We start from the raw sequence: 12,500 nt of genomic DNA, 5'->3' as shown, positions 1-12,500 counted from the left end.
CGTGACATCCACGTTGCTCTTGTTTGCTTGTTTACTGCCATTCCCCTCCGGCAATGCAATCGTTGATTATGCAGCGAACCAACAAAGGGGCGGCGTGCTGATCCTTCGAGAACTTACGAAATTACATCCAGTACCAAGTCCGACTCGAGATGGAGTGGGAGATGCTTGAGTGTTTACCGAAGCATTGCCGCACTGTCGCTTGAGTACCTCCTTCTTCCACTTTCCCCTCGTTCTCCACTCTCCCCTCGTCCTCCACTCCCCCTCGTCCTCCACTCTCCCCTCATCTTCCGCTCTCCCCTTATCTTCCACTCTCCCCTCGTCCTCCACTCTCCCCTCATCTTCCACTCTCCCCTCATTTTCCACTCTCCCCTCATCTTCCACTCTCCCCTCATCTTCCACTCTCCCCTCATCTTCCTCTCTCCCCTCATCTTCTTCTCTCCCCTCATCTTCCACTCTCCCCTAATCTTCCTCTCTCCCCTCATCTTCCACTCTCCCCTCGTCTTCCACTCTCCCCTCATCTTCCACTCTCCCCTAATCTTCCTCTCTCCCCTCATCTTCCACTCTCCCCTCATCTTCCTCTCTCCCCTCATCTTCCACTCTCCCCTCATCTTCCACTCTCCCCTCATCTTCCACTCTCCCCTCGTCCCCCACTCTCCCCTCATCTTCCTCTCTCCCCTCGTCCTCCACCCTCCCCTCATCTTCCACTCTCCCCTCATCTTCCACTCTCCCCTCGTCCCCCACTCTCCCCTCATCTTCCACTCTCCCCTCATCTTCCACTCTCCCCTCATCTTCCACTCTCCCCTCATCTTCCACTCTCCCTTTGTCCTCAACTCTCCCCTCGTCCTCCACTCTCCCCTCATCTTCCACTCTCCCCTCATCTTCCACTCTCCCCTCATCTTCCACTCTCCCCTCATCTTCCACTCTCCCCTCATCTTCCACTCTCCCCTCATCTTCCACTCTCCCTTCGTCCTCAACTCTCCCCTCGTCCTCCACTCTCCCCTCATCTTCCTCTCTCCCCTCATCTTCCACTCTCCCCTCATCTTCCACTCTCCCCTCATCTTCCTCTCTCCCCTCATCTTCCACTCTCCCCTCATCTTCCACTCTCCCCTCATCTTCCACTCTCCCCGTATCTTCCACTCTCACCTCGTCCTCCACTCTCCCCTCATCTTCCTCTCTCCCCTCATCTTCCACTCTCCCTTCATCTTCCACTCTCCCTCATCTTCCACTCTCCCTCATCTTCCACTCTCCCCCGTATCTTCCACTCTCCCCTCGTCCTCCACTCTCCCCTCATCTTCTTCTCTCCCCTCATCTTCCCCTCTCCCCGTATCTTCCACTCTCCCCTCGTCCTCCCCTCTCCCCTCGTCTTCCTCTCTCCCCTCATCTTCCACTCTCCCCTCATCTTCCACTCTCCCCGTATCTTCCACTCTCCCCTCGTCCTCCACTCTCCCCTCATCTTCCACTCTCCCCTCATCTTCCTCTCTCCCCTCATCTTCCACTCTCCCCGTATCTTCCACTCTCCCCTCGTCCTCCACTCTCCCCTCATCTTCCTCTCTCCCCTCATCTTCCACTCTCCCCTCATCTTCCACTCTCCCCGTATCTTCCACTCTCCCCTCGTCCTCCACTCTCCCCTCATCTTCCTCTCTCCCCTCATCTTCCACTCTCCCCTCATCTTCCACTCTCCCCTCATCTTCCACTCTCCCCGTATCTTCCACTCTCCCCTCATCTTCCACTCTCCCTTTGTCCTTCACTCTCCCCTCGTCCTCCAGTCTCCCCTCATCTTCCACTCTCCCCTCATCTTCCTCTCTCCCCTCATCTTCCTCTCTCCCCTCATCTTCCACTCTCCCTTCGTCCTCAACTCTCCCCTCGTCCTCCAGTCTCCCCTCATCTTCCATTCTCCCCTCATCTTCCATCTCCCCGTATCTTCCACTCTCCCCTCATCTTCCACTCTCCCTTCGTCCTCAACTCTCCCCTCGTCCTCCACTCTCCCCTCATCTTCCACTCTCCCTTCGTCCTCAACTCTCCCCTCGTCCTCCACTCTCCCCTCATCTTCCACTCTCCCTTCGTCCTCTACTCTCCCCTCGTCGTCCAGTCTCCCCTCATCTTCCTCTCTCCCTTCATCTTCCACTCTCCCCTCGTCTTCCACTCTCCCCTCGTCCTCCACTCTCCCCTCATCTACCATTCTCCCCTCATCTTCCACTCTCCCCTCATCTTCCACTCTCCCCTCGTCCTCCACTCTCCCCTCATCTTCCGCTCTCCCCTTATCTTCCACTCTCCCCTCGTCCTCCACTCTCCCCTCATTTTCCACTCTCCCCGTATCTTCCACTCTCCCCTCGTCTTCCACTCTCCCCTCGTCCTCCACTCTCCCCTCATCTACCATTCTCCCCTCATCTTCCACTCTCCCCTCATCTTCCACTCTCCCCTCATCTTCCACTCTCCCCTCGTCCTCCACTCTCCCCTCATCTTCCACTCTCTAAAGACATTACATTGTGGGATACGAGAGATTACAGTTCCATGATACTTGATAATCATATAGTGACTTCGTTGCATAAACAATCACTATTACTAGATGTGCACTCTACTGCTTCTTCTTCTTCTTCTTTATGGTTTGCGAAGTTCTAGCTTCGCCCGGGCCTTCTAAATATGGCCCGGCCTGTGTTATTGAGTTGTCTGACACTCGGTGCTTACCGTGGCGGCGGGATTGCCAGCAGGCGCTCCTGCCGCCATGGTGTAAGCATTTCGCATAGCCTCTTTACCAGCACGGCGGCTGTTGTGGGCGGTCCCTGTCTCAAGAATTGTGTATGGTCACAATTTTAGGTAGTGGACTAGTGTGGCGTTCGGCTCGCCGCAGTGCTTGCAACACCTTTTATCGCGTTCGATTGTTGGGATAATCTGCCATGCACAGTGGTAACCTAGGCGCATTCTGTGAAGAATGACTTCGGTACCTCTGTTGCTTACTTCAGAGAGTGCCAGTGGTTCATAGCCTGTGGCGTCTGAGTACCAGCTGGCCGAGGTGGAGGTTCTCGTTTCCTCTCTGTGGAGCTGCCGTAGGAAGGTACGATCGACCAAGGCACACTTCTCCATAAGTAATTTTCGGCTCGGTTTTATCATCATGGGATTTGGGGGCATACCCCTGCCAGCGACGGCTAGTCTGTCAGCAAGCTCGTTCCCTCTGATGCCGATGTGGCTTGGGACCCAGTTGATGATAATTCTCCTACCCTGAGCAAGAATTATCTGTGCCATTGTGAGAATCGTGGTCAGTAGGTAGATGTTGTCTGTGGGTGAGCTGTGCTGAAGACAGTCAATGGATGCCCTGGAGTCTGTGTGTATGACCACGTGTCCTTCCCTTAGGGACGCGTGGCCTAGGGCTCCCATGATTGCAACTGCCTCTGCCTGTAGCGAGGAGGCGTTGTCGGTTACCCTCATGGATCGCCTGGCATCCCTTGCTGCAAAGCCGGTGCCTGCAGTGTGGCTCAAGGGATCGACTGATCCATCCGTGTAGTATGTTCTACTACCCGGAGGAGTGATGGCTGCAATGACCCTGTGGGCTTCTGCCTTTAGGCTAGGAATAGGGTATAGGCTCTTTTTCATTGACAGGCTCATTATGTTGAACTCTATCAGGCTCAGTGCCCACGGCGGGGCTTCGGCAAAGTCGGGGAGGGGGGAGTCCATGCCCTTAGCAAGAAGCTGTTCTTTGAGATGATGACGTATCAACACCCTGGCTGAATGAGACAGCCAGGAGTTGTTTGCAACGAGCTCGTTGTCTTGTTCGAGGCATCAGACTAATTTTTGTCTTAGGCTTGTGTTCCTGGGAGCCTGGATGACCTTTGACAGGAATTGTGTTGCCATTAGATCGATTCGTGAGTCCAGGGGGAGAAGGTTTGCCTCCATCAGGAGGTTGAGGACCTTCGTCCACCTCGGGGCACCCAGAATGATCCTGGCAGCTTCATTTTGGACTGTTTCTAATTTGTCTGTGTGCTTTTTCTTTGCAGCAATTAGAGCGACTGAGGCATAGTCCACAATGGGCCGGACAGCATGTACATAGAATGATCCTAGTACTTTGTGTCTGGCCCCTATGCGTCTCCCAGTCATTGCTCTCATGACGGACAGTCTTGCTTTGGTTCGGTCAACCAGGTACTGGACCTCCTTATGGAAGGAGAGGGTCCGGTTTATCCTTACCCCAAGGTATAGGTAGTCCTGGACCCATTCTAATTCCACTCCCTGGATTTTCAGTCTTGTGCCTCGAACTCTCTGTCTCAGAGCCATGGCTTTGGATTTGTCTGCAGAGATCTTTAGTCCTGTCCTACAACACTCCTCTGACACGAGGTCCAGACAACGCTGGGCTTTATTCTGGCTGCGTGGTCCAGTGGAGGTGATAGCGAGATCGTCTGCATACGAGATGATCTTGCACCCCACTGGGAGGTTTATGTTGAGGATGCAGGACATTAAAGTGTTGAATAGGGCTGGACTGAGAACCCCACCCTGTGGCGTTCCATTTTCGAGCGGCATGTGCTGCGATAGATGACCCTGGAATTTGACATTGGCAGTCCTGTTCCTGAAGTAGTCACCTATCCAAGCCAAGAGCTTTCCTCTGATTCCCTTCTGGATCAGGCTTTCCTGAATGGCAAGCGGACTTGCCAGTTCAAAAGCCTTCTCCAGGTCAAGGAATACCACCACAGCTGGGCCCTTGCTGATTGTGCTTAAGAGCGTGGCTATGCTGTGTGCTGTACCCATGCCCCTTGTGAACCCGTGGAGGTGTTCGTGCGGGGGTCCCGTTTTCCACTGAAGCCGGTTTAGTACCATCCTCTCAGCCGTCTTGGCCAGGCAGCTGAGCAGAGAGATGGGGCGGTACTTCCCCGGCTCCTTTGGTTTTGGGACGGGAACTATGGTAGCCCTCTTCCAACTCTGGGGTAGAGTGGAAGTTTCCCAGGACTTGTTGATGAGTTGCAAGAGTGCACGCTCACCTGCTAGTCCTAGTCCTGCTACCAAAGAAACCACGAGCTCTTTTTACTTTTTACGTTCCAAGTGAACGTGATATCAAACCGGTACCTCTTTTATTTGCAGTATACATTAAGGGGATAAAGAAATATGCAATAGTAAGCGATGTTTTGTTGTTTACGTAGTTCTGTCGAAGGAATGAAAGTGAAAACCTAAAATGAACTTAGAATATTCAAGTGTTTAATCCTTCATGAAGGAAACTAAAATATAACACAAAGGGAATTTAATACATTTATATATTATTCATCATATATTCATACATCAAATTGTATAGAATGAAATATATACTACAGACATCATCTATCACCCTCCTCCTTACTCCTGCCTCCTCCCTCTTCCCTCCCTCCTACTCCCTCCTCCTTCCTTCCTCCTCCCTCCTCTAACCTCCCTCCTTCTTCCTTCCTCCTCCCTCCTCCCTCCTCCTTCCTTCCTCCTCCCTCCTCCCTCCTCCCTCCTTCTTCCTTCCTCCTCCCTCCTCCCTCCTCCCTCCTCCTTCCTTCCTCCTCCCTCCTCCCTCCTTCCTTCCTCCTCCCTCCTCCCTCCTCCTTCCTTCCTCCTCCCTCCTCCCTCCTCCCTCCGCCCTCCTTCTTCCTTCCTCCTCCCTCCTCCCTCCTCCCTCCTTCCTTCCTCCTTCCTCCTCCCTCCTCCTTCCTTCCTCCTCCCTCCTCCCTCCTCCCTCCTCCCTCCTTCCTTCCTCCTCCCTCCTCCTTCCTTCCTCCTCCCTCCTCCCTCCTCCCTCCTTCCTTCCTCCTTCCTCCTCCCTCCTCCTTCCTTCCTCCTCCCTCCTCCCTCCTCCCTCCTCCCTCCTTCCTTCCTCCTCCCTCCTCCCTCCTCCCTCCTCCTTCCTTCCTCCTCCCTCCTCCATCCTCCCTCCTTCTTCCTTCCTCCTCCCTCCTCCCTCCTCCCTCCTCCCTCATCCCTCATCTCTCTTCCTCCCTCCCTCCACTCTCCTCCTTCCTCCCTCCTCCCTCCTCCCTCCTCCCTCCTCCCTCCTCCCTCCTCCCTCCTTCTTCCTCCCTCCTCCTTCCTTCCTCCTCCCTCCTCCCTCTTCCCTCCTCCCTCCTTCCTCCTCCCTCCTCCCTCCTCCCTCCTCCCTCCTTCCTCCTCCCTCCTCCCTCCTTTCTTCCTCCTCCCTCCTCCCTCCTCCTTCCTTCCTCCTCCCACCTCCCTCCTCCCTCCTTTCTTCCTCCTCCCTCCTCCCTCCTCCTTCCTTCCTCCTCCCTCCTCCCTCCTCCCTCCTTCCTTCCTCCTCCCTCCTCCCTCCTCCTTCCTCCCTCCTCCCTCCTCCCTCCTCCCTCCTCCCTCCTCCTTCCTTCCTCCTCCCTCCTCCCTCATCCCTCCTTCTTCCTTCCTCCTCCCTCCTCCCTCCTCCCTCCTTCCTTCCTCCTCCCTCCTCCCTCCTCCCTCCTCCCTCCTCCTCCTTCCTTCCTCCTCCTCCCTCCTCCCTCCTCCCTCCTCCCTCATCTCTTATCGCTCATCCCTCATCTCTCTTCCTCCCTCCCTCCACTCTCCTCCTTCCTCCCTCCCCCCCTCCTCCCTCCTCCCTCCTTCCTCCTCCCTCCTCCCTCATCCCTCATCTTTCCTCCCATGTCATTCCTTGATCCCCCTGCGATAAACAGTCTTCCGGCGAGGCTTGTCGTCCTCATCAAGCGTGTCTCGCAGCTTAAGTGCATTACATCCATGGGACACATTAATACAAGGCCTCTGTATCGTATATATAAAGAGAAGAGAGAGGAGAGGGGGAGGCCATATACTTATAGATATGTGTGTGCATATGTGCAAACGCATAGGTATACACACACACACACACACACACACACACACATATATATATATATATATATATATATATATATATATATATATATATATATATATATATATATATATATATATATACATATATATATACATGGATATTCACATATACATGAACACATGTACATACATATATGCACACACACACACACACACACACACACACACACACACACACACACACATATATATATATATATATATATATATATATATATATATATATATATATATAAAGGGGAAACAAAGATAGAAAGTGCCGTTAGACTAAAAGCTAACATTACTTTAGATGCCGTATCGTCAGCAGTTCGATATGCAAAACGAGCATAAGAACTATGGACTGCCATTTACATTTATTCAGAAGATTAATAGTGCAATAGATAAATTATTTATGAGAATGAAGAGTAAACACTTGTATTATGTATTATTCATTTACATTTACATTTATGTTCTCTGTTTTTTTCTCTCTCCCTCTCTTTATATATATCTTTATATGTGTGTGTATGTGTAATTTTATGTGTCAATCCCATTACATATAAGTCTGCTCAAATTAATATCGAAATGGCATTATTTGTGCAAATCTTCCAATGATTCATCATCAGTGGCAGCGAGCGAGCAAGAACGAGAGCGAGAACACTTATTAGTTATTTTTTCTTGCATCGTGTACTCAGTAGCGGCAAACAAAGTAATGGTCAATGTAGTAATTATATAATACTCCAATTTACCAAAATTGTGCTTATCAAAGTTGAATTAAGCCTTGTTATATGTCCGTGACCTTATAAAATGTGAGCATATTTGAACCTGGAGTAATTGAATTAGGTAATAATGATGATGATGATGATAACGTCAGCAACAATGATTATGAAGATCAGTATTAACATTCTTTGATACAATACAGTACAATAAAAAAGAGACTTTCCAAAGTTAACATACAGTCGTGATTGTTGGCTGTAAATTCACACTGATAAACAAGATCAGCTGATGTTACGTGACAAATATCGTGTTAAAAGTCTAATGAAAATACTGGATCTTCAGTACAACATTGATAGTGTTTCCCATAAAGGAAGGGTGGGTAATACTATAACAAAAATAACGTTGATCTGTACGAAATAGAATGGAAGAGACCACAATCCTGTACACATACACGTGTAGAAAGAGGAATGGAGACAAAATTATTAATAAAACTATAAATATATATTTGTGTGTGCTTATTACTAATTTACACACACACACACACACACACACACATATATATATATATATATATATATATATGTGTGTATATATATATATGTGTGTGTGTGTGTAAATTAGTAATACGCACACACAAATATATATTTATAGTTTTATTAATAATGGATATATAGATACATGTCTGTATAAACAAACACACACACATATATACATAGGTGTGCGTGTGTGATTTCTTAATGCAGTCAGCGAAATCACGTCGAAATCTTTAGGATCTAAATCTTTGAGATGCCAAGCTATGAAAAAATCGAATTATCAGCGAATGCACAGAGGTAGAGAACGGGATAAAGAGAGAGAGAGAGAGAGGGGGGGGGGGGGGGATGGACGTATGTTTACATATCTAATTACCTCTAATATATATGAAAATCAGCGTAACCTCGCGGATGTTATTGAGTCCGTCAGATACGCGAGAAATAAAGTTAATATATTGTAGAACTGGGCTTCGTAGCTCCTAACTAATCGCATAAACCTAATTACTGAACTCATTTTGATGTATTAGCGGTGTAAACTGACTGAGAGCAGATCTAACCTGTTCACATAAAAGTAATTATAATTCCAATTGTTTAGCGGCGTCAAGTGCAGCGCCATTTTATGCTGAATGAGTATTAATTCGTTAACATTTTATGTACAGTGTCTTATTATTACACAGGATATTGGTTCTAATTGGTTCTAGTTGGTTCGAGATCGTTCCAGGAAGTTCCACATGGTTCCAGTTGTTTTCAGGAGGTTCCAGATAGTTCCAGTTGGTTTAAAATGGTTCCACATGGTTCCAGTTGGCTTCAGAGTTTCCAGATAATTCCAATTGGTTCGAGATGGTTCCAGGAAGTTCCAGCTGGTTCCAGTTGGTTCGAGATGGTTCCAGGAAGTTCCGGATGGTTCCAGTTGTTTTCAAGAGGTTCCAGATAGTTCCAATTGACTCGAGATGGTTCCAGGAAGTTCCAGTTGGTTCGAGATAGTTCCCGAAGGTTCAACATGGTTCCAGTTGTTTTCAAGAGGTTCCAGATAGTTCCAATTGGCTCGAGATGGTTCCAGGAAGTTCCAGTTGGTTCGAGATGGTTCCCGGAGGTTCCACATGGTTCCAGTTGGTTTGAGATGGTTCCAGAAGGTTTCAGGAAGTTCCATCTGGTTCCAGGAGGTTCAACATGGTTCCAGTTGGTTTCAGGAGGTTCCAGATGGTTATACTTAGTTCGGGATGGTTCCGATTAGTTCCAGGTGGTTTCCATCGGGTCCGGATGGTTCTAGGTGTTTCACGCTTGGTTCTAGATGGCATCAATCGGTTCTAGATGATTCCACTTGAATCTAAATGGTTCCACTTGGTTCCACTTGATTCCACTTGGTTCTAGACGGTTGCACTTGGTTCCAGAAGGTTCGGGTAAAAAAAAGGGTTTTGCAATGTGGGTCACGATTGTTTTTCTTTCTTTCTTTTCCTTTTTCAAGGTGTGATTTCATACGAATTAAAATCTTTACATCAGTAAATAAATAGATAAATACACACACACACACACACACACACACACACACACACACACACATATATATATATATATATATATATATATATATATATATATAATGAGAGAGACAGAGACATACATACATAGATATACAGATACATAAACAAATATGTGTGTATTTGTGTATATATGTGTGTGTGTATACATATATATACATACATGTGTACATATTTGCATATACATACATATATATATGTATGTATATATATATATATATATATTTATATACACACGCGTGCGTGCGTGTGTTGACATCGTGGGTATTTATACTTGGGTGGCTGAAAATTTGACAATATGATAAAATATATATATATGTGTGTGTGTGTGTGTGTGTGTGTGTGTGTGTGTGTGCGTGTGTGTGTGTGTGTTCCCTAGTCATCGATAAAAAGCAAAAAAGAAGTGAAAAATTCATTGTCTTTTCCTACCGTGGAAAATAATAGCGACATCAGGGTTTTATGCAACAGTAAAAAAATAAAAAAAGAAATATAAAAACACACAGAAAAGTACGGCTTACCTTTGCGCGATTAGTTTAGTCTCCCCCCCGTATTAGCCCCGAGGAAATGAACAGAAAACGGAGACAAGGGTAAAGAGAGAATGCGATACATAAGGAATTAAAGAGAACGGAAAGAAGAAAAGAGAGAGATCAAGGAGATGAAAAAGAGAGAGGGAAGAGAGATGAAGAGAAACGGTGGGATAATTTACGTTGGAGAAGGAGGAAGAAGAAGAGTAGAGGTGAATGAGAGAGAAAAGGCAATAATGATGAGGAGGAGAAGAATTATAACAATAATAACGCAAATAGTAGTAGCATCAATGGTAATAATAAAATTAATGATAATATATATAAATAATAATAATGATAACAATGATGTAATTGTAATATATGTATATTACACACACACATATACACAGTGTTTATTGAGATAACATCAGGTGCGCTATAATTAAAGATTGTAATTCTAACTTTAATACCAACAAGGATCTTTACTGTGCTAATCAAAATAAGTATTTCTTTTTTTTCCAGCATAAACAGTGTCATCTGTTACATAAAACAGACTACGGTAAAACAATAAGCGGATTATACGTTTTCTTTAAAGAACGCTGGAATGCCATTTTCTTTATACTTACTGAGAAGGGGAAACTTTAACATTTTTATCGTTTAATCATATATATATATATATATATATATATATATATATATATATATATATATATATATATATATATTTATAAATATAATATATATATACTGTTTATACAGAATATATCATGATAGAAAAATAGTAATGATTATAATAGTAATAATGATAATTATAATAATAATGATTATTATCATTATAACAATAATGATAATGATAATTACAATAATGAATACAGCATTAATGATAATAATAATAACAATAATAATAATGATAATAATAATAATAATAATAATAATAATAATAATAATAATAATAATAATGGCAATAATAATAGTAATAACAATAATAGAAATAATAATGATAACAATAATAATAACAATAATAATTATGATAATAATAATAATAATAATAATAATAGTAATGATAATAATAAGGGAATGATAACAATAATAATAATAATGATAATAATAATAATAATAACAATTATAATAATAATGATAACAATAAGGATAATGATATTGATAATTTTAACAATTATGATGATGATGATAACAATGGTAATGATAATAATAACAGTAATAACAATAATAATGATAAAAATGATGATAATAACGATAATGAAAATTATATTTATAATTGTAATGATAATGATGATGATAACAACAACAAGAGCAATATCAGTAATAGTGATATAGAAATAATTCTAATTATAATAATTTGAATGATGTCATCGAAAGTAATAATGATAATGATGATAATAATAATAATGATAATAATAATAAAATTTAATAATAATAATAATAATAACAATAATAATAATAATGATAATAATAATGATAACAATAATAATAATAATAATAATGATAACAATAATAATAATGATGATGATGATGATAACAATAATAATAATGATGTTAATGATAATAATAATGAGGATGATGTTGATGACAATAATAATAAAAATTATAATAATAAAACTGATAGTAATTGTAATTATTGATAACAAGAAAAAACAATGATAACAATAATGTTAACAACGATATAAAATGATAATAGCAATAATACTATTATCACTATTGTTATTATTATTACTTTTCATGAATTTGCATGACCAATGACCACCAGATTTATTTCAATTATATACTATACGTTTACCAGTGATTGATGCATGAAAATTCAACATTGAATTGCAAATTAAACAGTTACACAACCACTATAAAAAGGGGAAATAAATAAATAGATAAACAGATGATATGACGATAAAATGATCAAACATTTTATGAAAAAAATTAACGTGGATTTATACCAATGTTTAGGCACTGGGAGGGTTAGACTTATACCAAATTAATATATAAACAAACAGCTGACTAAATAGGTAAATAAGTCAATAAATAATATATAAAAGAAATCAACTTATTATTCAGAATATTTTGTAATATTTTGTGCCCCATGACCTTTGACCTTTTGACGCACGGCGCCACAGAACAGCATTCTGGCCTGGATAGGATATTTTTGCTTAAAGACAACGTGAATTTACTTGTTTTCTTTCCTGTAAGCCTCGTGTTATATGTCACTTACAAGAAGAACAGTTTAAATGATATGATTTACATTCGACTTATTGTTATATATTTTTTTTTTTTTTTTTTTTTTTTTTTTTTTTTTACTGTTCATTTCATGATTTTGGAATACTCTTGGCTCAGTTTTTTATTTATTTATTTTCAATTCAAAGGTTATGTTTGCAATAACCTTTGTGTTTGCAAAAGTATGTATTGTAATAATAATA

Source organism: Penaeus chinensis, chromosome 4 (genome assembly GCF_019202785.1).
Source record: "Penaeus chinensis breed Huanghai No. 1 chromosome 4, ASM1920278v2, whole genome shotgun sequence".
NCBI classification, from domain to species: domain Eukaryota; kingdom Metazoa; phylum Arthropoda; class Malacostraca; order Decapoda; family Penaeidae; genus Penaeus; species Penaeus chinensis.
The sequence above is the reverse complement of the archived record's forward strand: the minus strand, read 5'-3'. Positions refer to the sequence as shown.